General features: G+C 38.1%; 1 protein-coding gene across 28 annotated transcripts in view; it reads left to right on the top strand.

Annotated features, from left to right (window-relative positions):
* The window catches only part of TFDP2 (transcription factor Dp-2), a 189478-nt gene that overhangs the window by 57417 nt on the left and 105052 nt on the right, over positions 1-27009 (top strand). For 4 of the 28 annotated variants that reach the window (XM_084989901.1, XM_084989890.1, XM_084989900.1 and 1 more), the window contains exon 4: positions 26518-26666. The exons of 20 other annotated variants lie outside the window; for them this stretch is intronic. The gene's annotated coding sequence lies outside the window, so the exon portion shown is untranslated. Of the gene's footprint in view, positions 1-2838; positions 2907-26517; positions 26667-27009 lie in introns of all 28 variants that reach the window. 4 more of the 28 variants (XM_084989905.1, XM_084989893.1, XM_084989892.1 and 1 more) reach the window with 1 other exon arrangement.

The raw sequence follows: 27009 nt of genomic DNA, 5'->3' as shown, positions 1-27009 counted from the left end.
GGCAGTGCGATAGAATGAATGCATCTGTATGTAATACTTCGGTCTAATATATGGTTTACTGAGGGAGTGCTTATATTAAGAAACTGGCCCAACAGTACAAGAATTTATGCAGGACCCTGGTCAGTATCTTTCACTTATGTACCTTTCAACAGTATCTTTTGGAATGTAGCAGTAATGTACTGATATCTTTATGGTTGAAATAATATGACCTTTGGGATTGGCTTCCAGGTGATCCATTGGGGGAAGAAAAATAAAGTGAGTGAAGGTATAGATAAAGAGAATTGTCTGTGAGTTAGTTAATTGAGCTTGGTGATAGCTTCAAAGGGTTTCATTACTATTTTCTCTCTTTCTTTGTATATGTTTGAATTTTTCCATTATACATGTACAAAGGTAGATACAAAATGTATGCTGTTAGAATACAGATAGCTGAGAGAGAATCATCAGCTTTCTCAAAGGCTTTATGTCTAAGGGCTATATACTCTGGGAGACAGCTAGAGAAATCTGTATTTTAGTATAAAAATGTCTAGCTTATTAGTAGTAATGGTCTATAGAAATAGTCTAAGAATTTAAATGTATTAGGAAGCAATGAAAGAGATGCTTGAAACCTTGATGGTTCTCATTTTCCCCCAATTTTTTTTATTGTGGTCAAATACAAGTAACTTAAAATTTATTCTTCAAATATTTTTGGGAGTATAATTCAGTGGCCTTGAGTACATTCATGTTTTGCAGCTGTCCCACCATCATCCACATCCATAATACTCCTCATCTTGCGAAACTGAAATTCCAGACCCATTAAACAACAACTCCCCAATTCCTCCTCCTCTCAGCCTCTGGCAAGAACCATTCTACTTTCTGTATCTATGATTTTGACTACTCTGTGTACCTCATATAAGTAGAATCATATGGTATTTGTCTTTTTGTGATTGGCTTACTTTGCTTAGCGTGATGTTCATTTCATGATCATGCATCCTTGGCCTCTTTTGGCTCTGCCAGTGTCCCATACTTTCCATGGTTTGATAACTTGACAGTTTTGAGCTTTACTGGTTAGATGTTTTGTGGAATGTCCCTCAACTGGGATTTTTCTGATTGTTTTTATCATACTTAGATTGGAGCTATAGGTTTTTGAGAGAAAGACCACAAAGATAAAGTGCCGTTTTTATCACATCAAGAGTTATCAACATGATTTATCATTATTTCAATTAAAAAAAATGTTTGCAGCCTATAGTTGACTTACAATGTTGTATTAGTTTCAAGTGTGCAGCAAAATATTCAGTTAGGTATATGCATATATCTACTCCTTTTTTCCCATAGAGGTATTACAGAATATTGAATAGATTTCCTAGTGCTATACAGTAGGGCATTGTTAATTACCTATTTATATACTGTAGTGTGTATGCCCCCAATTTATCCCTCTCCCCCATGCTTCCCCCTATGGTAAAAAAAAGTTTGATTTCGAAAATCTGTGAGTTTGTTTCTATTTTATTTACTTTATTTCATTTTATTTTTTGTCTTTTTATTAGGGCTGCCCCCTGAGGCATATGGAGGTTCCTAGGCTAGGGGTCGAATCGGAGCTGTAGCTGCTGGCCTGCACTGCAGCTGCGAGGGATCCTTAACCACTGAGTGAGGCCAGGGATCGAACCTGAGTACTCAGTGGATGCTAGTTGGGTTTGTTAACCACTGAGCCATGACAGGAACTCCTGTTTCTATTTTATAATTTCTTTTGTATCATTTTTATTAGATTCCGTGTATAAGTGATACCATATGATATTTATCTTTCTTTGCCTTACTTCACTTAGTATGATAATCTCTAGGTCCCTCCACGTTGCTGCAAATGGCATTATTTCATTCTTTTTTATGGCTGAGTGGTATTCCACTGTATATATGTATCACATCTTTTTTTTTTCTTCATCTTTTTGCCTTTTCTAGGGCTGCTCCTGCAGCATATGGAGGTTCCCAGGCTAGGGGTCCAATTGGAGCTGTGGCCACTGGCCTACGGCACAGCCACAGCAACACCGGATCCTTAACCCACTGAGGAAGGCCAGGGATCGAACCTGCAACCTCATGGTTCCTAGTTGGATTTGTTTCCTCTGCAGCATATTGGGAACTCCATACCTCACTGTAGTTTTGATTTGCCTTTCTCTAGTAATAAGTGATGATGTGTTGAGCATTTTTCTGTTTTTTTAAAAAATTTTTTATTTAAAATTTTTTGATATTTATTTATTTACTTTTGTCTTTTTGCCATTTCTAGGGCTGCTCCCATGGCATATGGAGGTTCTCAGGCTAGGAGTCTAATCGGAGCTGTAGCCGCCGACCTACGCCAGAGCCACAGCAACTCGGGATCCGAGCCCCATCTGCAACCGATACCATAGCTCACGGCGATGCCGGATCCTTAACCCACTGAGCAAGGCCAGGGATTGAACCCTCAACCTCATGGTTCCTAGTCGGATTCATTAACCACTGCGCCATGACGGGAACTCCTGATTTTTATTTTTTTCTGTCTTTTTGGGGCCTCGCCTGAGGCATATGGAGGTTCCCAGGCTAGGGGTCGAATCGGAGCTGTAACCGCCAGCCTACACCACAGCCACAGCGACGCCAGATCCCTAACCTACTGATTGAGGCCGTGATTGAACCTGCAACCTCATGGTTCCTAGTCGGAGTCATTTCCTCTGCGCCATGGTGGGAACTCCTTGAGTATCTTTTCATGTGCTTTTTGGCCATTTGCATGACTTATCATTATGGATGTGAACCTTGATCACCTGGCTGACAGTGTTTCTCATATGTCTCTACTCTACAGTGACTCTCTACTCCCCACCCCCACCCCCTCTTTCTATACTATAGGCTTTGGAAGGAAGCAATTATGTGCAGCCCACACTTGAGAAGTCGAAAGTTTGCTCTTCTTCTTTGAGGTGCGAGTATCTACATAATGTTTTTTCTTTTTCTTTTTTTGGGGGGCTACACCCATGTCATGTGGAAGTTCCTGCATCAGGGATCACACCCATATCACAGCAGTGACAACGTGATCCTTAACTTGTTGTACCACCAGTGAACTCCTCTACATGATTTGTTTGGAATTCTTCTACCCTAGATTTGTCTCTTCTTTCATATTTATTTCTTTAGTTAGTTAGCTAATTCTTTATTTATACCAGAATGGACTCCTGAATATTTTGTTTATACTTTGGATCATTGTCTAACAGTACTTTCTTGTTCAGGTTGTTAGAGCTGTGGGGAATCGGTGGCTTCTCTGGAGCACTGGAATGCAGGTTCGATCTCTGGCGAGGCACAGTGGGTTAAGGATTCAGCATTGCTGCAGCAGCAGCATAGGTCATAACTATGGCTCAGACTTGATTCCTGGCCCAGGAACTCCATCTGCCTTCAGGGCAGCCAAAACAGAAAAAAAAACTAAAACAAACCTATTTCCCCTTTTCTTTTTCCCATCTTACTGAATAGTAGTACTTTCCACCCTTTGCCCAACAACCAGAAACTGAAACATCTATCACCTTTGACTCTTTTTTCTTTCTCTTTTATTTTAATTGTATTGTCACTATTATTATTTTTTTTTTTTCAGGGCCGCACCTGCGGCATTTGGAGGTTCCCAGGCTCGAGGTCCAATAAGAGCTACAGCTGCCGGCCTACACCACAGCCACAGCAATGCCATATCCAAGCTGCATCTGTGACCTACACCACAGCTCACAGCAATGCTGGATCCTTAACCCACTGAGTGAGGCCAGGGATTGAACCTGCAACCTCATGGTTCCTAGTCAGATTTGTTTCTGCTGCACCACGACGGGAACTCCCAATTTTTAAGTTTTAATTAATTTTAATTTTATTTATTTATTTGTTTAGGCCACACAGATAGCACGCAAAGTTCTGTAGCTGGGGGTCAAGTTTGTGCTACAGCAGTAACCCCAGCCACAACAGTGACAATGCTGGATCCTTAACCCACTGAGCCAGCAAGGAACTCCTCATTTTTCTTGCTCTTTACTCCCAATCAGATCACTTACAAGACTTGCTAATTCCACCTAAATCTCTCAGTCCTCCCACCCATTTCCTCTATTCCATTGCTATTATCTTAGTTCAGACTACTGTAAACCATTTCCTGGATACTATAGCTATTTTCCTTCCCGATTTTATTTCTTTCTGTTTCATTCACTTTACTATAGCTACATTTTCTCAAACACAAATCTGAACAAGCCTTTTCATGTTAAAAAATTATTTTTCGTTCATTATTACCTTCAAGATAAAGTCCGAACTCCAATTTTCAAGATCCTTCAAGATACGATTCTTGCTTTCATCTTTAGCCTTATCTCAGACCTTAGGCATCTGCCACCCTGAACTACATTCTCTCTGTCTCTCCCCCACCTCTTCCTCCTCTTCTCCTCTCCTCCCTTCTCCGTCTCTCCCTCTCTCTGCCTTTGTCTTTCTGTATGTTCTCCTCTGTGCCTGTAATGTTATGACTCTGTGACACCGTCTTCTACTTTGCTCCTGATGTATATATATAGATAGATTTTTACCTGGCTAACTTCGGCTCATTCCTCGCATCTAAGTTTAGGTCTTATTTCCTCTTGGCCCATAAGCCTGAGATACTCTCTACTTATCCCTGTTACAGTGTTTATCACCCTGGACTTTAATTACTGATTTACTTACCGGCCCCCACCTGACTCCATGAAGTCAGAGACTTTTCATCTTATTTATCATTGTATGTCTAGGATAGGCATTTCAAAGTATCTATCCCATAGTATCTGTCCCACTCTAGGACCTTTGTTGAAAGAATATATGTCTTTCCTTCTCTCTCTATTTCCATTGGCCACTGGACAAATTCCTGTACACTCTTTAAAATCTAGCTGACCATGAATTCCTTTGTACCTCCATATTGCCGTGCCTCCTTTGTGTTAACCTTTGGACCCTGTACTTACTTTATTATTGTCCTTGTCACATTATATTGTATTTCTTTATGCGGTTGTCCTTTTCTTTTACTAGACTCTGAACTCTTTAAGGGCAGAGTCTAGTATTTTTTTTTTTTTTTCATATTTTCTTCCTCAGAATCTAGCCTAGAGTCTGGTGTAGTTAAACATAGTACATTTTTAAACTAATTAATTCGTAAAATTGAAGTGTAGTTAATTTACAAGGTTGTGTTAGTTTCTTTTTTTTTTTTTTTTTTTTGTCTTTTGTCTTTTTGTCTTTTGTTGTTGTTGTTGCTATTTCTTGGGCCGCTCCCGAGGCATATGGAGGTTCCCAGGCTAGGGGTTGAATCGGAGCTGTAGCCACCGGCCTACGCCAGAGCCACAGCAACGCAGGATCCGAGCCGTGTCTGCAACCTACACCACAGCTCACGGCAACGCCAGATCGTTAACCCACTGAGCAAGGGCAGGGATCGAACCCGCAACCTCATGGTTCCTAGTCAGATTCGTTAACCACTGCGCCACGACGGGAACTCCGGTTGTGTTAGTTTCTGTTGCACAGCAGAGTGATTCATTTTTTTAAAATATATATGTATGTCCATATACACGCACACACATACTCTTTTTCATATTCTTTTCTATTATAGTTTATTTCAAGATATTGCATATAGGAGTTCCTGTTGTGGCTCAGAAGGTTACAAACCCAACTAGTATGCATGAGGATGTGGGTTAATCCCTGGCCTCAATCAGTGGATTAAGGATCTGTCATTGCTATGAGCTGCGGTATAGGTCAGAGATGCAGCTCAGATCCTATGTGCCTGGGGCTGTGAGTAGGCTGGCAGCTTCAGCTCTGATTTGACCCCTAGCCCAGAAACTTCCATATGTCGCAAGTTTGGCACTAAAAAGAAAAAAAAAGAAAAAATTAAAAAGATATTGAATATAGGAGTTCCCGTCTCAGCTCAGTGGTTACCGAACCTGACTAGGAACCACGAGGCTGTGTGTGATCCCTGGCCTTGCTCAGTGGGTTAAGGATCTGGCGTTGCGGTGAGCTGTGGTGTAGGTTGCAGGTGTGGCTTGGATCCTTTGTTGCTGTGGCTCTGGCGTAGGCCAGTGGCTGTAGCTCTGATTGGGCCCTTAACCTGGGAACCTCCATAGGCCATGGGTGCAGCCCTGGAAAAGACAAAAAAAAAAAAAAAGATATTGAATATAGTTCCTTGTGTTATACAGCAGGACCTTGTTTATCTATTTTATATAGCTCGTATCAACTAAACCTGAATACCTAATTTATCCTTCCCTATTCCTCTTTGCATACTCAGTAAATATTGAGCTTACGAGGTTAATTTGCCAGTCTTTTGATTTTTGATGAAGATGTTTATTTATCTGACCTTTGAGAAGTATATAAAGAAAGAACTTATCTTAAATACTTATGGAAACAAAACATTAAGGTATTCAGTGAGGAAGGTTTTCTGAGCTTTTTGTTTTAGGGCATCTGAGAGTTGGAGGTCTAAAAAAGTTACATAATTCATTAAAATAAGAATAAGCCTGAAAGTGATTATATTCAGTCATAATGAGAGGAGTAGCAGAGTATTTAAAGCAGTTGAGTATTTGCATATCCTTTCATAATCATGGAATTTTGTGTTATTTTAAAAAATGAAAGAAAAAAATATTGTAAGTCAGGGCTTCAATATCTATATTTTTGAAAGCCCAGTGGAACCTTTGTTGAAGATCAGGGATTCCTCAGTTATCTGAGAGGCACTTACTGTTTTGTGAGCTGTACCTTTGGGTGGTTCTGGCATGTGAAAGAGGCAACATTTGCTTCTAAGCTATATGTAGCCCTCTGGGAAGCTGCCCGATCAGCAGTGGCTGTCGTTTGAATTGCTCATATCCCTGCAGGTAGATGAACTCCACCCGGTATCCTCCTCTTGTTCCTTAATGTCCTCAGCAGAGCAGTGCCACCTTGCCAGCTCATACATTGCTTGCCCATCAGATTTGAAATATGTGTATCTTTTATTTACTGCCAGTTCTGCACCATCCAAGAGATTACAGTAGCCTACAGCTATTAAAATGACAACCTATTGAAAGGAATGCAACAACTCAAAAGAGGGAATATCACTGAATAATCAGTTTCCTCCTGTGGAGGCAGAACTAATGGACAAGGTGAGAGAGAGCATCATGGGAAGAAAGGGGAATGGAAACTCTCAAGAGGATACAGTTGCAACACAGAGAAAGTTGTTTTGGAACTGAAAATATATTCAGGATTCTTAAATCTCAAAAAGATTGAAAATAAAAATATTGCCAACGATGTACCATGAGTAAAATAATATTGATATCAAATAAAATGTACTAACAGACTCAAGCTATTAAAAGGACAAAGAGGAATATTGTGTAGTGATGAAAGGAACAGTCAAACCAACAATCCAGTTTTTTAGGGAATGGGCAAAACTTACTAGTTTACAGAAAATATTAACGGCTGTTACACAGATGAAAGTGTACTCTACCTCATTCATAAAATATAACGTAGTTTAAGTACTGAGTACCATTTTTCACTGTATAAGATTGGTGAATATTAAGAAGTTTGATAAAGCACTGTTGTCAAGGGTGTGGAATATTTCTACTGCTGATGGGAACATAACCTTTATGGGAAACGATTTCACAATATTTATTTATTTAACATTCACATTTTCTATGAACAGTTCCAGTTTTAGGAGTGTGTTCTACTGATACGCTTGTAAGTTTAAGTGATAACTCTTAATCTTTACTATATTGTATGTAATAGCAAAATATTGGCAGTAGTGTAAATCCATCAGTAAGACCTGGTTAAAAAAGTTGCGTTTGTGGGAGTTCCCCTCGTGGCTCAGTGGTTAACGAATCTGACTAGGAACCATGAGGTTGCAGGTTCGGTCCCTGCCCTTGCTCAGTGGGTTAACTTGCGGCTCGGATCCAAAGTTGCTGTGGCTCTGGTGTAGGCCGGCGGCTACAACTCCGATTCGACCCCTAGCCTGGGAACCTCCATATTCCGCGGGAGCGGCTCAAGAAATAGCTAAAAAGACAAAAAAAAAAAAAAAAAAAAAAAGTTGCGTTTGATACATGTAATGGAATACTATGCAGATGTAAAATTGGGAGTGAAAAAGCTATGTGCAAATGTGGAATGATCTACAAAGACACATTAAGTCAACAAAAGTGCAGAACAGTGTGCTTAATAACCGTTTGTTTAAAAAGAAGTGACATACAAACACAGGTATGGCGTTTCCTGGAAGGGTACACCCAGACTCGACATTCCTGATCTGGTAGTGGAGAAACAGTATCTTTCACAGAGAAGTTTTAATTTGGATAAAGTCCAACATTAAAGTCTATTAATTTTTTTTTGTTCATGGATCATGCTTTTTGGTGTTGTATCTATACAGTCATTACTACACTGACGGTCAGTTAGATTTTCCCCTGTTTTTTATTCCTAAGAGTTTTTTGGTTTGCATTTAAGTCTGGGATCCATTCTGAGTTGATTTTGTGACAAGTGCGAGGTCTGTATCTAATTTTTTTTTTTTTGCATGTGGATAGACTCATTTGTCGAAAAGACTTTTCCTTCACCATTGAATTCCCTTTGCTTCTTTGGCAAAGTTGAGTCGAATGTATTTGTGTAGGTTTGCTCCTAGGCCCTCTATTCCATTGATCTATTTTCATATTCTTTTACTGATATCACTGTCTTGATTACTCTGTGTTTATAATAAATCCTGAGGTTGGGTGGTGTCAGTCCAGTCCTCTAACTTTTCTTCTTCAGTATTGTGTGGGCTATTCTTTTTTTTTTTTAAAGGGCCACACCCGAGGTAAATGGAAGTTCTCAATCTAGGGGTCGAATCGGAGCTGTAGCTGCTGCCAGTGCCACAGCCACAGCAACTGGGGATCCAAGCCATGCCTGCGACCTACACCACAGCTCACAGCAATGCCGGATCTTTAACCAATTGAGCGAGGCCAGGGATCAAACCTACGTCCTCATGGATACTAGTCAGATTCATTTCTGCTGAGCCACAATGGGGATGCCTGTGTTGGCTATTCAGTCTTCTGCCTTTTCATATAAATTTTAGAGTCAGTTTGTTGATACCCACAAAATAACTTAGCAGAGTTTTGATTGAGATTGCATTAGATCTGTACATCAAGTTGGAACTGACATCTTTTTTTCCCCAAGGTATGTAACTATTTTGAAATAGTTTTAGATGAACAGAAGAGTTGTAGAGTTACTACAGAGACTTTCCCTACACTCTTCACCCAGCTTCCCTCATGTTCATATTTTACATAACTAGGGCACATTTATCAAAAACTGATAGGTTAATGTTGGTACAGACTCTTAACTAAGTTATGGATTTATTTGGATTTTACTCATGTCCATTTCTTGTTCCAGTATCTAATCCAGGAAACCACGTCATTATCTCTCCTCAATGTCCTATTGTCTGTGACAGTTTTCCAGAGCCTGCTGCTAAATCAGGGGTTCTCAGCCCTGACTGTCCTCTAGAATCACCTGGAAGCCTTTGAAAAGCACTGAGTCCAGAGCCATCCACCAGTTATACCAGAGTTGCTGGGTATGGGCAGGACTAACATTTTTTCCTAAAGCTCCAGATGATTCTGATGTGCAACCAGTCAGAGAGTGACATCTTCTTAACTGTATTGATTCTTCCTAGCCTGTGAACATGGACTCTCTTTCTATTAATTACATCTCTGATTTCTTTCATCACAATTATGTAGTTTTCCACATATCAATCTTAAACATATTAATTAGATATATCCTTAAGTATTTCGTTTTTTTGGTGCTAATGTAAATGGCTTTGTGTTTTTAATTTCAGACGCCAGTTATTCATTGCTGGTATGTAAGAAAGCAGTTGAGTTTTCCTAACCTTGTATCCTGCAACCTTGCTGTGATCATGTATTAGTTCTGGGATTTTTTTTGTTTTGTAAATGGTATTTTTAATTTCAGTTTTCATTTTCTTTGCTAGTAGGCACAGTTGGTTTTTGGATTTTTTGAAGCCTATCATCTTGTGCTACTAATTTCTGGTAACTTTTTTATAGATTTTTTTTTTTAGGATTTTCCCCATATAGTCTCATCTTTTTTGTAAAAACACTTTAACTTTTCCATTCCAACGTGTATTTCTTTTTCTTTTCCTAATGTCTGATTAGGACTTCCAGTTCAAGGTTGAATAGAAATGGTGAGAACAGAAATCCTTGCCTTGCTCCTCATCTTAGGAGGAGAGTATTAAGTTTTATATTAGGTATGACGTTAGCTGTAGAGTTTTCATAGTCACCTTCTATCTGGTTGAGTAAGTTTCCTTTCTACATTTTCTGAGTGTTTTGATAATGAATGGTTGTTGGATTTTGCTAAATGTTTTTTTCTGCATCTATTGCAATGATTATATGGTGGGATGTTTTAGCGCATGAATTACACTGGTTGATCTTTCCATGTCATGAAAACTTCCAATTCCTCTGGAAAGACACTACTTAATTATGAGAGAAGCTTGTGAGTTCTCCATTTAGAGAGTATTGTTGATTAGAACCTGTTTTGTACAATTTTTAATCCCTTATAATCTGTAAATGATTCTGGGATCCCTGAGTAGAAGCAGGGAACCAGTCGAGGTTGGAGTACCTAGAAATTTATAGTGGAACCAATTGTTCAGGTTTTGTAACATTTTTTGAAAAGATCTTCACAGCCTGGAAACAGGAATAAAAGAAAGCATTTTGTGGGCAAGGCAGTAGGAATAGACAGAATTTAGAATTTCCCCCAAACTGTTGCTGGAATGTCTCCTTATAGGGACCATTTGAGTGCATGTCTGCCAAGACGGGAATGTGAAAACTTCACTTTCTTGATGAGAAAAAGTTTACAAGGAACTGGAAAGGTGAAAGGGTAGGGAATTGATGTTAGAGATTAAACACTTCAGTGCTCAAAATCTTAAAAACAGAAGATAGTTTGTATATTTTGGAATTATATGTTTAGGCTGCTAATATTTGCCCCTATTCTTTTTTTCTTTTCTTAGTACCTTCACAAATTTAAGTCTAGTAAACTTTTGTTTTACTGTGAACAGGAGGTATAAGTGACATTTGGTTGTTATTTCTATAAAAATTCTTTGGCAGGCGTCTAAATTTGAGGTCATGTTAGGGTAACTTGGGCTGCTCTTACAGTGTGAGGCTTAGTGAGAGATTGTATTTTAATAAACACAGTTAATGGTTCTGGCTTTGCCTTTTTGAATCTGGATTTAATTTCAGGATATTTAAAAATATAATGATCTGAAAATAAGACAACTAGCCCTTGTACAAGTAGTTTTATTGACCTGTTCAGTCCAGTAGCTTGCTTTTCCTGTAGGACCTGTGCCATCTGATCTTTTTCTCTCTTTGTACTTTTCCTCTTATTTATCTACAGTATGTTTTACTTAAATAATCATGTTTAGTTTGCCATATTACATAATTAAATATTATAATTCAAATGAAATAAGAATTATCTTTTAGAAATAATATTTGAGTTCCTGATTTAAAACAAAAAATAAAGGAAAAAATTAAATTGTTTTAAAATAGACTGGTTACTACATCTTTTATCTTCCTCTTAACTGCTTTCACAATATGTATTGTGGTTAGATAGAATTACATAACTTTCCTCTGTGTTTTGATTGCATGTTGTAGACATAAATAATTTTGATAACATGTTATACCTCAGCCCCAATAAATGGCTTTTTTTTTCGTTTTTAATATGAAGTTTTGTTCTCTGTTCCGATAGTTTATGTAAATTGCTTTATTATACAGCATGACATGAGGCTACCTATTTTTCATTGTTATGAGATAATCAGTTACGGTTTTTTGTGAAAGTATAATAAACAGATATTCTTTTTGGTGGAAAGGATATCTGCAGTCTTGTTTCTGTGGTATTTCAAAATTCATTTTCAGTGAATCAGCTTGTAACTGAGTTGGCAGAATAGAAGCTGTTGACAAAAGGTCTTTCTTTATATGATTTCTTATTTGCTTAGCAGTTGGAAAATGGAGTTGATCTAATTGTCTGTTTTTATTTCCTATCCCACATGACTTATGATCTTCTAGAAGAAAACTTTTCCGTATCTTTAACTTAGCTTTAACCGTTTGCTTAAGGTTGGTGGCACCTATTGGTACTTGTTAATTTCAGACCCACACATGAAGGGAAAAAGATAATTTTGATTGCCAGTTGGAATTCAGTTCTAAAAGCAACCTCTTACATGTTTTTGTTTTCTTTTTAAAAAATTATTATTATTTTTGTCTTCTTTTTAGTGCTGCACTTGTGGCATATGGAGGTTCCTAGTCTAGGGACTGAATCAGAGCTGTAGCTGCTGGCCTGCGCCAGAGCCACAGCAACGCCAGATCTGAGCCACATCTGCAACTTACACCACAGCTCACGGCAATGCCGGATCCTTAAACCACTGAGCGTGGCCAGAGATCAAACCTACATCCTCATGGATGCTAGTCAGATTCATTTCCACTGAGCCATGATGGGAACTCCCTCTTTTTTAATTTCATCATTTAAATTTATCCTGTTTATGACCAACTAGACTTTGCATGAGTTGCCAAAAGTATGTGTAAAGCTGTTAAGCTATATTGTCAACACAGTGTTTTTAAAACTGAATATTGCAATTTAAATCACAAATGTTTATTATTTAGGAAAGATTAAATTGCCTTTTCTGACATTTAACCTGATTTTTCCTCTTCTTTATAAATTACATAATAAATAAAAATGGTAGCGAAACTCTTCTTTTTTAAAGCTACCATATATGCTTTAAAAAAATACTATGTAGGAAAACTATTAAAAATTCCTAAAATGTTACTACCTATAATTATTGCTTGAGAAATTTTTATTCACTCTAATGAAAATACCTTGTGTTTTGTTTTGTGTTGTAAAGTTTGATATATTTGAAAAGGTACAGCTTTTGGAACCATTGAAGCAAAGCTTCACATTTCAACTTTGCTATTTACAAGGTCTGCAGTTGATAACATAGAAATTTGACTAAATCTCTATCACCGTCGTATTTTGGCGCTAGTAATACCAACCTCAGAGGGATTATATTTTCTCATTTAACTCTCATCTATAAAGCTTTATCTTAGGATGTAGTGAGTGCTCAGTAAAATATTAATTCTCTTCTCCTTTACTTCCTTCATTGTTCCTTTGATAGTTGAGCCTAATCGCTATATTAAATAGGCAGAAAATATCTGCAACCTGGTTACATTATTGAAAAAGACTAGCCTGAATACAAGCTGTATTTTGAAGTGAAAGGAAATTGTTACCGGGATTTACTGATAATACAAATTACTTATTTCATTTTCTGCTTGTGAAACTAAGTAATTTTTGCATATCACAGAATAAGCTTGGAACTCTTTCATCATCCATTCTCTAGTGACATGTGACATCCTTTACATTCTCTTTAGTGTGGCCTTTTAGGACCCATTAAAGTATGAAAAGTAGCACAACTGACCTTGCAGACACATAAATCACTAGTCTAAAGGCAGTGTAACAGAAAATGAAACTACGTATCCAACAAGAAGGTCCTCAGTCTCCCAGATGAGCAAAGTAGCAATTAGAATAATCCTTTCAAAAAATTATTTATCTTTTTCCATTCCCTAATTAATAAAGGTGAGGTTTCCTTAGTATCTGTGGAGGTTATGAATGCCTTAGTCCAATTGTTCTTAAATTTTAGCAAGCATCATGATCACCTGAAGGGCATCTGATAAAGATTGCTTCTAGAGTTTCTGATTCAGGTGGTCTTAGGTGAGTCCGAGAATTCATCTTTCTAGCAAGTTCCTAGGTGTAGCTGATATCGCTAGCCCTGGACCACACTTTGAGAGTTAGTGCTCTAAGGGTGTAGAGAAGTGGGGATTAAGCAAAAGGTAGAATCAAACTCATTTTCCTGCCACTCCATTCAGAAAACTTCCCCCCCCCCAGTACTTTCTGTGTGTTCAATACTGAGGTATCATCAAGCTTCACGTGCCTTAGACTTTTGGGCCACAGATTTTCACTTCACTGAGGGACTCTATGGGCAAGGGAACATTTTCCAAAAGGAAAGGCTAGTGACAAAAGGAAGAAAGGTTATCAATTTTGTTACTTTTTATTTCTGTTTTGTTGCTTTTTCAAATATCTGTGCTCATGTTATAGCAGTAGTTTATCTTTTTCTAATTTTAATGCAAGAACATTGGCTCAATTCTAAGTATTCTAAGGAAGTAAATTTTGACTTACAATTAATATAGACAAAGATAATTATTGTAGCATTATTTATAGCAAAAAAGTAGCCCACACACAAAAGTGTTTTACTAGGTGATTTTAAAGTAAATTGTGGAGTTCCCGTCGTGGCGCAGTGGTTAACGAATCCGACTAGGAACCATGAGGTTGCGGGTTCGGTCCCTGCCCTTGCTCAGTGGGTTGACGATCCGGCGTTGCCGTGAGCTGTGGTGTAGGTTGCAGACGCGGCTCGGATCCCGCGTTGCTGTGGCTCTGGCGTAGGCCGGTGGCTACAGCTCCGATTGGACCCCTAGCCTGGGAACCTCCATATGCCACGGGAGCGGCCCAAGAAATGGCAAAAAGACAAAAAAAAAAAAAAAAAAAAAAAAAAAAAAAAAAGTAAATTGTGTATGTATGTATATGATAGCCGATTTGGTAGTCAGACCTTGCTTTTGAAGAGAAACATTTTAAAGATTAAAAAATGCCTGCTACACACGATTATTTTATATAGAGTTATTTTTATATAATTTAACCACTCACATACAAGTAAAATTCTATGTATTATATGTTTTTATCTATATGACATTTATAGAGAAAATAAGGAAATATGTCAGTTTACTACAAGTATCTTTTAGAAGATGAGATAGATTATGATTGATTGGTCCCATGTATTCTTTTTTGTATTCTGTAGTGTATCCATAATGGGGTTTTTACTTTTATAATGAAAATATTCATGTCACATACTTATGTTTGTATTTATATTTCAAGTTTTTGTTTAAATATATAGAGAAGAGCACACACGTAGGTGTACAGCCCAGTGAAATTTCACAAACAAGCACTTGAACTAGAAGCAGAGTACCAGCACCTCACACCTCAGAAGTCTGCTTTGAGTTCCCTTTCAGGGCTGACTGATATCTTGACTTCTAACAGGATAGACTATTTTTGTCTGGTATGTGTGCGCGTGTGTGTGTGTGTGCGCGCACGCACGCACGCTTTACATATGCAGTCATACAGTATTTTTCTTCTGTGACTAGCTTTTCCTGCTCAGCATGTTTGGGAGATTCATTCATATTGCATGTAGTTGTAGTTGACTCTTTCTCATTGCTATGTAATGTTTCATTGTGTGTGAACCATAATTTATATATTTATTCCAATGTATTTGGGCATTTGGGTAGTTTTCCTTTTGGGGCTATTGCAATTAGTGGTCTCATGAACATTCCAGGTAATGTCCTTTAGTGAACATTTCTGCAGGGCATATACCTTGGATTGTAATAATTTGGTTGGAATATACAGATGCTCATCTTTAATAGATACTTGCAGAAGACTTTTTCCAAGTGATAATACCAATTTACTCTGCCACCAGCAGTATATGAAGATTCCCTATGGCTAATACTTTTTTTTTTTTTTTTTTTTTTTTGTCTTTTGTTGTTGTTGTTGCTATTTCTTGGGCCGCTCCCGCGGCATATGGAGGTTCCCTGGCTAGGGGTTGAATTGGAGCTGTAGCCACTGGCCTACGCCAGAGCCACAGCAATGCAAGATCCGAGCCGCGTCTGCAACCTACACCACAGCTCACGGCAACGCCGGATCGTTAACCCACTGAGTAAGGGCAGGGACCGAACCCGCAACCTCATGGTTCCTAGTCAGATTCGTTAACCACTGCGCCATGACGGGGACTCCCCCTATGGCTAATACTTTTTTGCCAGTACTTGGTATTTTTCATCTTTCTGTTTATGCTCACTTTGGTGGGTGTGTAGTAATTAATGCATTGTGGTTTCACTTTGCAATTCTCTGATGATTAATGAAGTCATGAGTCTTTTCTGTATTTTTGGTTGTAAATTATGATAAAATCATGTTGTGATGTGCAGTTCTGTATCAGACATATTTTAGCTTCATTCCAGAGAGGTGAATTTCAAGAAATATTTTACCAGTATTTTATGCATTAAGGAATATAACCCAAACAACCCAATTAAAAAATGGGCCGAATACCTAAATAGACATTTTTTTCAAAGACACACAGCCAACAGGAATATGAAAAAATGCTCAGCATTGCTAATTTTTAAAGAAATGCAAATCAAAACTACAATGAGGCATCACCTCACACCAGTCAGAATGGCCATCAGAAAGTCTACAAATAATAAATGCTTGGAGAAGGTGTGAAGAAAAGGGCACCCCTGTACACTGTTGGTGGGAATGTGAATTGGTGTAGCCACTATGGAAAACAATAGGGAGTTTCCTTAAAAAATAGAGTTACCGTATATATGATTCAGCAGTCCAACTCCTGGGTATATATCCAGAAAAAATGAAAACTCTGTAATTTGAAAACATACACACCCCGCAAAGTTCATACCAACACTATTTACAATAGCCAAGGTATGGAAACAACCCAAGTGCCTGTTTACGGACAATTGGCTTAAAATGGTGTAGTATGTATATTACAGTGGAATATTACTCATCCATAAAAAAGAATGAAATATTGCCATTTACAGCAGCACGTATGGACCTAGAGAACATTATGCTCTATGAAATAAGAGAAAGACAAGTACTGATAATCACTTCTATGTGGAATCTAAAAAAATAATATAAATGAATCCATATGCAAAGCAGAAACTGACTCATAGACGTAGAAAACCAAATTTATGGTTACCAAAGGGAAAGGGAGAACAGGAAGGACAAAGTGGGAGTATGGGATTAGTAGATACAAACTGCTGTACATAAAATAGATAAGCAACAAAGATTTACTGTATAGCATAGAGAATATTATCCAATATCTTATAGTAAACTATAATGGAAAATAATCTTTAAAAAAATTAAATCGCTATGCTATACACCTGAAACTAATGCAATATTATAAATCAACTATACTTCGGTTTTAAAAGAGGGGGCATATAACCTGAGGAAAGATCATGGGTATGGATCTTAAAAATACCATACATTTAATACTTGAAGTGTTAAATCTAATAACTCATAGTATAATGTCATATTCTTTGATATGATATCTAATAAGATTTGTTTTGAGTCTGTCAAGTATTTTTTGTAATTGAATTTTATTATCCTGTTCAGTTATATAATTGAGGATATGTTCTCATATGAAAATTCTTCAGTAAAATGAGTTTAAATTTTTTGGTAAGCTGATAGACCCAGTTGGCAGTTGTAATCAGGAACATTGCTAGACTTGAATAAAATAATATTTATGAAGCACTACACAGATTTTTATATTGCTTTTAGAGCTTTGATAACATTGAAATGTTCTTATCATCTTGATTTTCTTTCTGTTTTTATTCACGGAAACACTTATTCCTAACTGTACATGTGCAGTTCTCAGAATTTATTCCTCTCTTCCTATTGGCTGAAACTTTAGGACAAAATGGAAAGCACAAAATAATTTAAAAACTCTCCCTCCAAACCCAGTTTGTGTATATATTAATTATGTGTATATAATTTTGGTATTTTAAGATTACATTGCAATGGCAGACTCTTCAGACAAAGTGGGATTTGTACCTAGTGCCTGACTCATAGGGGCATGATATCTATTTGTGGAGTGGGTGAAACCATGACAGAAATTCCACTGTCAAGTTTTTCTGTTTTCAGGTTTCATTGGAGTTTCCACTTATCCCCTTCTGTCCAATTTTGAATCTACAGTTTAAAAATAGGTACTTGAGAGTTCCCTGGTGGCCTAGTGGGATAAGGATCCCACATTGTCACTGCTGTGTCTCAGGTCACTGCTGTGGTGATGTGGGTTTGATCCCTAGCCCAGGATTTTCCTTATGCCATGGCCATGGCAAAACAAAACAAAACAAATAAAAAAACCAACCAAACAAACAGTACTTGAGATAATAAGAGAAAATTGTTACTAGTGGAATTTTTTTTTTTTTTTTTTTTTTTTTTTTTTTTTTTTTTTTTTTTTTGTCTTTTTGCTATTTCTTTGGGTCGCTCCTGCAGCATATGACAGTTCCCAGGCTAGAGGTCAAATTGGAGCTATAGCCACTGGCCTAAGCCAGAGCCACAGCAATGCGGGATCTGAGCCGCGTCTGCAACCTACACCACAGCTCATGGCAACGCCGGATTGTTAACCCACTGAGCAAGGGCAGGGACCGAACCTGCAACCTCATGGTTCCTAGTCAGATTCGTCAACCACTGCGCCACGACGGGAACTCTACTACTGGAATTTTTTAAAGTGGGACTTTCTCTCAAGATAACCCACCCCATAGACAAGTCAGAAAAGAGAAAGGTAAAATCATGAAGTCACTGGAGATATGGTTTTAGTGGGGTGTGTGTGTGTTTTTATATGTAGTTCTAATTTTGGGAGACTATTCAAATTCTCATTAAAATAAAAAGCAGAATTATCTTAATATTAATTAAGATGTATCAGTGAAATTATTTTTATATATGTATATATGTGTGTGTGTATATATATATATATAGAGAGAGAGAGAGAGAGAGAGAGAGTTAATTATGAACTAGGGAAAAATGACGCTTTAAGAAGAGTGAAATAAAAGAAGTTCCAAATATGAAGAAAGCAAGCTGGAGGCAGAGAGATCAGGAACAATGAAACACTGTCTAACCAGCATCTGTTATCCTAGATGATATTAAAGAGTTTTGTGTTGAATGTTTTTTTTCTCAACCCTCTTCTACTTTAGATCGCAAAATTTTATAGTGTATTGTTTATTTAGAAAAGACAGCTAATCCTCTAGAAATTGTTGATTATTTGCTGCCAGTTTTTAAATGTTTCCTTAGTTTTTGGTTCCAGATCTTTAAACCTCACTATGAACCAACCCAGTTGTTGAGAAACATTGGATACAGTCACTGGAAAATCGTAACCATGTGTGTTAAGAGTGGCTACAAAGAAAATGCACAGGGCTTAGGTCTGAAACTTCAGTGCTGTGTTTAAGATGTGTATCCTCTGTTTGGGAAAAGCATCTTAGGAACTTTGGAAACCAGCAATTTAAGAACCATTCTTCTAATCCTGGACTTGAGCTGCAACAGCCCTCACCTAACCTAGCTCGTTTCAGACCAGCCCCCACAATCTGAATTGGTTCTTTCCAATCCTGTTAACTGTTGGTCCTAAGTCAGTGGTTTTTGTAAATGGACAAGACTGCTTGGTGTGTCCTGTCTGAGGCCAAATGGAGATTACGTCAGCAACCAAGGACCTCTCGAGTCCTGAGCTTTTAGCCTTACAGGGCTTGTCCCCATACTTGTGTACAGAGGTGCAGTTATACTACCCCTTAAATTTTGTTAATATGTTAATGCTATTTCACATTACACCCTTAAGGCTCTAGAACTTAGCACTGTCAGTGAAATTTTAAGTATTAATAAAACAGTATTATACACATGAAAATGTGTAGCAATTTTATATAATCAGTCAAAGCAAAAATGTAAAACTATTACTTAATTCTACATAAAAATACCTAAATAACTATTGTATTATTCTGTAGTTTCAGACACTCAATCAGAGATACTCTAGATTTTATTTTTTGAGTTCCCTGGTGGTTTGGTGGTTAAGGATTTGGCATTGTCACTGCTGTGGCTCGGGTTTGATCCCAGGCCCTGGGAACTTCAGCATGCTGTTTTGTAGCCAAAATTTCTTAAAAATAAAAAATAGAATTTTTTTTTTTTTGTTTTTTTGTTCTTTAGGGCTGCCCTTGAGGCATATGGAAGTTCCCAAGCTAGGGGTCCAATCAGAGCTACATATGTAGGCCTGCACCACAGCCACAGCAACGCAAGATCTGAGCTGTGCCTGCAACCTACACCACAGATTATGGCAACGCTACATTCTTAACCCACTGAGCAGGGCCAGGGATCGAACCTGCATCCTCATGGATCCTAGTCAGGTTCATTACTGCTGAGTTACAACAGAAACTCCCCAAAATAGATTTTATTTATTTTGATCTCTCTGTTCTCTCTTCAAATATCTAGGATTAGTATTCTAAGATTTATTTATTTTATTTTTTTGTCTTTTTGCCTTTTCTAGGGCCGCTCCCGTGGCATGTGGAGGTTCCCCGGCCAGGGTTCCAATCGGAGCTGTAGCCACCAGCCTACGCCAGAGCCACAGCAATGTGGGATCCAAGCCGCGTCTGCAACCTACACCACAGCTCACGGCATCGTGGGATCCTTAACCCACTGAGAAAGGCCAGGGATCGAACCCAAAACCTCATGGTTCCTAGTTGGAACCATTCGTTAACTACTGCTCCATGGCGGGAACTCTTAAGATAATTTTAAAATGAATTTAGTATTTAAAAAATACACTCCTGGATTTCCTGTTGTGGCGCAGTGGTTAACGAATCTGACTAGGAACCATGAGGTTACGGGTTCGATCCCTGGCCTTGCTCAGTGGGTTAAGGATCCGGTGTTGCCATGAGCTGTGGTGTAGGTTGGTGGCTACAGTTGCGATTAGACCTAGAAAAGGCAAAAAGACAAAAAACAACAACAAAAAGACACTCCTAACATCTGGAACTAAGATAATATTCTGTCAACTAACTTCAATATTGAATAAATTTGAATAAAATAGTGAATAAAATTTTAAAAGGCTACTATACCATATTAATTTATATAGAAATTTCTAGAAAACATAGGTTAGATTAGGCTTTATTTAGATCAGTGAGTTATATTATCTTGAAAATATAAGCTTTTCAAGGGAATTGTGACTCTTCTTCAAGCCATACAGTGATATAATGTCGGATATATTCTGGAACTCAGACTTTAAAGATTCTAGCATTAACACAACCTAAGTTCAGTTGATGTAGAGCTGGCCTGGGGAGTAATATCATATGAACTCTGAGGTGGATTGGTTAGAAAACCTTACTATAAAGCTAAGGACACTAAGTCTGGAGGCTGTGGTCAAAGATGACTTAAGCATCTCCCTGCAGCCATGTTTAGCTCTACAGCTATTTCCCGCTCCCTTCCTACTCAGCCTGTATTTTGGGGAAAGGAGGGAAATGTCTTTGTCTGAGATTTTCTGTTCCTATTAGATAATTTGATTGCAATTGCTTACATTTAGTCTATTGGGATGAAATAATTCACAGAATTCACAACATTCAAATTGTTTTAGCAAAGTACTCTTGGAAACTCCTGGTTAGTTGATTAATCACAGTGCACAGCTCTTCAGTTGCACATTATCCTTAAGTTTCAGAAATTCCTTTCTGGATGGGAGAGTCAAAACAACCCAGCCAGGAACAAATTATTTTCTTGGTTGGCAAAGCAACCTCAATTCTTAACATACATGAAATCTAGCTAAGAACCAAGATTTGGAGTTTTCTTAGCTCTGCCAATTTTTTCTTTTATTTTGCTCGTGTTTCTAATTCCACACAATTCCCTCCAATGGTTAAGCTGATCTCAGGAAACTATTTTTTATTTTATGAATTAAAAAAAGACCTTTTGAAGTTATTTTGTTTCAGAAAGGATAAACTGTCATTAATAAGCTTTTCATTATCCCAGGGAGGCCCTGGAAATACACCATTCAGATCTCCTGCCGGAGGGAGGCGTGACTGACTGGCAGTGGCAGCTGTGGCCCCTCTGGATCCACCACCTCATTCTTGCTGAGGCCACCCACACTAATTGTGGCTGCTCCCAGCAGTGAATGAGCATGGGGACCAGCACAGGTCCCTTCTTAGAGGATTCAGAGCTTCTCTCATGGTCAGGGCACTTCTTTTGCTATATATCAAGTTATCCTGAAGCCCAACACCTTAAAATAACAAATATTTATTGCCTCACAGAGGTTCTGAGGGCCAGTATTCTGCCTCAGGGTCTCTCATGTCATCAGGCCATAGGTCAGGGCTATCGTCATCTGAGGGCTGGACTATGGCTGGAAGATCTGCTTCCAAGATGACTCACTTAGGTGGCTCTTGACAAGGGTCCTCCATTCTTCCCTTGCTGTTGTCATGAGGTTTCAGATCCTTGCCACACGGGTGCCTCCCTAGGCCAGCAACAAAACATATTTTCAGGGTCCAAATGTGTCATGGATAAGTAATGATTCAGCTTTCATCTTAGGTCTTATTACCTCTTATTTATTTGAAATTCAGATTTAACTGGATGTCATGGAGCCCTGCTGTTATCCTCTCTGGGTTTAGTGTGTCTTGTCTGTGCTCCTGTGGCACGCTGTGCTGCCCTATCTCTCTGCACTATTTTAATTGTCTATTTTAGTTGTCGCCATCTTCCTACCAGGGTGAAACTTCCCTGTGAGTAGGAACTATGTCTTCTTTATCTTGTTTACTGATCTCTCCCCAGTGCCAAGCACTGTGCTTCATCTTTATGGGTTCTCAATAAATACACCTGGGCACTTCAAAGAAGGAAAACACTTGATCTTATAATGGCATTTTTTTTTCTTTGTCTTTTTTGCCTTTTCTAGGGCCGCTTCCGTGGCATATAGAGGTTCCCAGGCTAGGGGTCCAAGCAGAGCTGTAGCCACTGGCCTACGTCAGAGCCACAGCAAAGCGGGATCCGAGCTGCCTGTGCAGCCTACACCACAGCTCATGGCAACACTGGATCCTTAACTCACTGAGCAAGGCCAGGGATGGAACCCACAACCTCATGGTTCCTGGTCGGATTCATTAACCACGATGGGAACTCCTAATGGCATGTTTTTTTATCCTCCTCCATCTTTTTTTCTTCTTCACCATCATCATTTTCATGATGAATGTTTAGGGAATTTTCATAATGAATGTCTAGAGAAAGGGCTAGGAACTCCAGGATTTACACTCTTGTTTTATCGCTTCATGTATAAGCTTTAGTTTCTTTTTCTGATAGGTGGAGGTAATATCTGTTCCCTACCTACCTTAGATCATATCTCCCTCCAGTCTACCTTAGGAGAAAAGCAAAAATCATTAAGCCTACTATTTTCTAGAAACTGCGCTTCATTAACTAGAAGCTGGGCTTTTTCTATAGCAGTAATAGGTTTTAAGTCACAGTAAGGGCATGAAATCAAAAGCTCTGAGTTTGGGTCTTACTTAGCCTTGCCACTCTCATGTCACATACTAAATTGTGTTCCAGTCAGAAGGTCAGATTTCTCATCTCTAAGAAAGGAATATTGATCGCATCTCTAAAACAGCTACCCAGTAGCTGATAAGGGCAGTTGTGAAGATTAAATGGCAAAACACGTGATCTTGCACATGTTTTTGGTGCATGGCAGGTACACAGCGGCTTCCCTCATGAAGCGTCTAGGCCCGGCCATATTAGCATTTTTTGAGTGACTTTGGCTTTTGATTTATAGGCATTCATAATTCCACCAATTGTAAATTCTTAGCCAAGCACATAATACAAAATATCTGATCCTATGATTTCTCTTAAGAAGATGGATTACTATGGCAACAACACATCGGCAAAGTGAAACTAACTTGTTTTCTATCAGTCTAAAATAGCTTATTTTCCCTGTATGTATGGTGCTTGTTGAATCCTTTTCCCAATGATGGAAGGGAACTACACTGAAGAATCAAAAATGGATGCTTCTGTGATTGGTTGTCTGCCCTATGGTGACTTTCTTTTATCTCCTGTTTAAATCCCAAATGATAAGTTACTGGCCTCATGCATTAGGATTGCTGTTTGTACCACCCCAATGCCCCACCACTGTCTGTCCCTGCCTTACCTTGGTACTTCTCAGTTTAATGAATAAAGACACTGGGTCTTAAAAAGATTAAATGACTTACCGCACGTCACCCATGTATGACCTGGTCAACTGGGACTTGAATCCAGGTATCCTTTTTGCACTGCAGCATGTGTAGTACATTCCATTTGTTTTATGGAATGAGGATTATGGAGCCTATGGGTTGATAGACAAATGTTGTTATTAGTATGGTGAAGTGCACACAATAACGCCAAGGCAGAAATCAGTTTGTCACTGATTTAAGGAGACAAGACACATAATTTAAATAACAAAAGATAATAAGTGCCAATGATTTATATAACCAAAAAAAAAAATCTATTGAAAGTCAGAATCATTTTTAGTTATACAGAATACTTTGTATACTTTATTAATATCATTTGTGTCTAGACTTTTTTTTTGCCTTTTTGCCTTTTCTAGGGCCGCTCCCGCGGCATATGGAGGTTCCCAGGCTAGGGGTCTAATCAGAGCTGTAGCCGCCGGCCTATGCCAGAGCCATAGCCAAGCAGGATCTGAGCCACATCTGCAACCTACACCACAGCTCACGGCAACGCCGGATCGTTAACCCACTGAGCAAGGCCAGGGATCGAACCAGCAACCTCCTGGTTCCTAGTCAGATTCGTTACCCGCTGAGCCACAATGGGAATGCCTGTGTCTAGTCTCTTACACTTAGGATACTGTTTTTGAGATTTATTCATGTTGTTACGTGTATCAGTTCTCTTTTTATTCCATTGTACAGATACATCACAATTTGTTTATCCATTCATGAGTTAGTGAACATTTGTGTTGTTTCCAGTTGTGGACTGTTGTGAATAAAGCTGTTAATGATTAATATTCAAATACAAACTCATGTGTTGACGTAAGTTTTCGTTGTGCGTGGAATTGCCGAGTCTATGGTACGTGTAAGATTAACTTTAAAAGAAATCACCAAACACGTTTCCCAAAGTGTCTGTACAAATCAGTCATCTCATCAGCAATGAGTTCTAGTTGCCTTGCATCCTTGTCAGCACTTGATAATGGTCAGTTTTTCTTAATTTTAGCTATTCAAGTGCGTTTATAAGTGGTATCTCCGTGTGGATTTAATTTGTATTTCCCCAGTGAGTAATGGTGTTGTGCTTCTTTTCATGTGTTTATTTTCCTTCAGCGTATCTTCTCTGAAGTAGCAGTTTAAATTTTTGTGCATTTTTTGACTGGGTTGTTTGTCTTATCTTATTCTGAATACAAGCCCTTTATCAGATTTATATATTTGCCACTATTTTTCTCCCAGCCTGTAGCTTGCCTTTTACTTTTCCTAACATTAAATGTTTGAAGAACAAACACATTTTCAATTTTAATGGGCAGTTGTTAATTCAAAAATTAGTTTGTTGTAAATTCATGGACTTGGAGAACAGACTTGTGGTCGCCAAGGGGGAGGGGAAGGGATTGGGGTGGACTGGGAGTTTGTGGTTAGTAGATGCAAAACTATTGCATTTGGAGTGGATAAGCAGTGAAATCCTGCTGTGTAGCACAGGGAACTGTATCTAGTCACTTGTGATGGAACATGATGGAGGATAATGTGAGAAAAGGAATATATATATGTATACACACACATATTATATATGTATGTATGTATGAATGACTGGATCACTTTGCTGTATAGCAGAAATTGACAGAACAATGTAAATCAAGTATAATAGAATAAATAAAAACCTAAAAAATTTTAGTTTGTTTTTCTATATGTCCAGTTTAAGAAATCTTTGTCTAAGGCAAAATTACTAAGGTTTTCAGTTATGTTTTTTCTTGGAGTTTGTTTTTGCGTTTAAATTTAAGCCTAGGGTAAGTTTTGAGTTAAATTTTTTGTATGGGGTGAGGTGAGGGATGAGGAACCAATCGTTATAATCTCTTATTTCATTTTCAAATTTACTGTTATTATAAATTTGATCTTTTTATTTCAGTCTCTGACTTTTTAATTGTGAGAACATAGAAATACAGTTTTTTTTTTTTTTTTTTTTTTTGTTTTTTTTTTTTTTTTTTGGCCATGCCTATGGCATGTGGAAGTTCTGGGCCAGGGATCGAACCAGCACTGCACTTGTGGCCTGTGCCACAGCAGCAGCAAGGCCAGATCCTTAACCCACTATGCCACAGGGAACTTCCAGTTTATTTTTTTATATTGACCTTGTTGCCTGTGGCCTTGCTAACAAACTTACTCCTTCATTAGTATGTAAATTTTTATAGATTTCATTGGATTTTCCACATAGACCAACATTTTGTCTCTTTTGCTTATTCTTTTCTTATCTTTATGCCTTTTTTCCATTTTCTTGATTTATTGTACTGCCTAAAACTCCTGTCCACTATTGTTTGACGTAATGAAAATGGACATCATTTTCTTGTTCCTGATCTTAGAGGGAAAGCATTCATTTTTTTACCATTGAGTGTAATTTTTAGCTTTAGGTTTTCTGCAGTTGCCTTTTAGCACATTGAGGAGGTTTCCACTTGTTTCCTTATCTGTTGAAAGCTATTATCATGAATGATTGTTGAACTTTGTCAAATACCTTATCTGGGATAGTGTAGTCTTTCTTTTTTATTCTGTTGATACATGGTGAACTACATTGATTGATTTTTTTGATACTAAATCGACATTTCATTCCTGGGATAAACTCCTCTTAGGCATGATATATTATCCTTTTTATATACTCTGGGATTCAGTTTCCTGAAATTTTATTTAGAATTTTTGAGGGAGGTTGGTCTATAATTTACTTTTAATGTTTTTATTTGTTTTCTTTTGTTTATCTTGGTTCTTTTTCTGAAGTACCATTTAACTTTAGTTGCCACTTTTTTTTTTTTAGGGCTGCACCATGGCATAGGAAATTCCCAAGCTAGAGGTTGAATTGGAGCTGTAGCTGCCAGCCTACACCACAGCTCACAGCAATGACAGATCCTTAACCCACTGAGTGAGGCCAGGGATCAAACCTGCGTCCTCATGGATACTACTCAGGTTGGTTACTGCTGGGCTACCATGGGAACTCCTAGTTGCCATCTTTTTTAATCTCAGCATTTTCAAGGGATTAACACTTTGAATGAAGAGGTCAATTTCCTTACTATAAAAAGTCTATTGTGTTTTGAGTACTGTTTGCTAGGGACTGTGCTAATAAGCTCTTTGTGTTCAGTATTTCATATAATCTTCACAACCTCCTGTTAAGGTAAGTACCATTATTGCAATCATTTTTAGAGATGAGAAAACTGAGGCTTTGGGTAGTTAATTAACTTTCCCAAATGGCAGAGGCAATTCACATCATGTCTTTCAGGTTAGAGGTCAATCTTCTAAAAACATTGCTCCA

Source organism: Sus scrofa, chromosome 13 (genome assembly GCF_054392235.1).
Source record: "Sus scrofa isolate SSC_HxYL_T2T_F1_AM1 chromosome 13, Sscrofa_HxYL_maternal_Yorkshire_Landrace_v2.0, whole genome shotgun sequence".
Classification (NCBI taxonomy): Eukaryota; Metazoa; Chordata; class Mammalia; order Artiodactyla; family Suidae; genus Sus; species Sus scrofa.
Note: the sequence above shows the minus strand (reverse complement) of the source record. Positions and strands in the feature narration are given on the sequence as shown.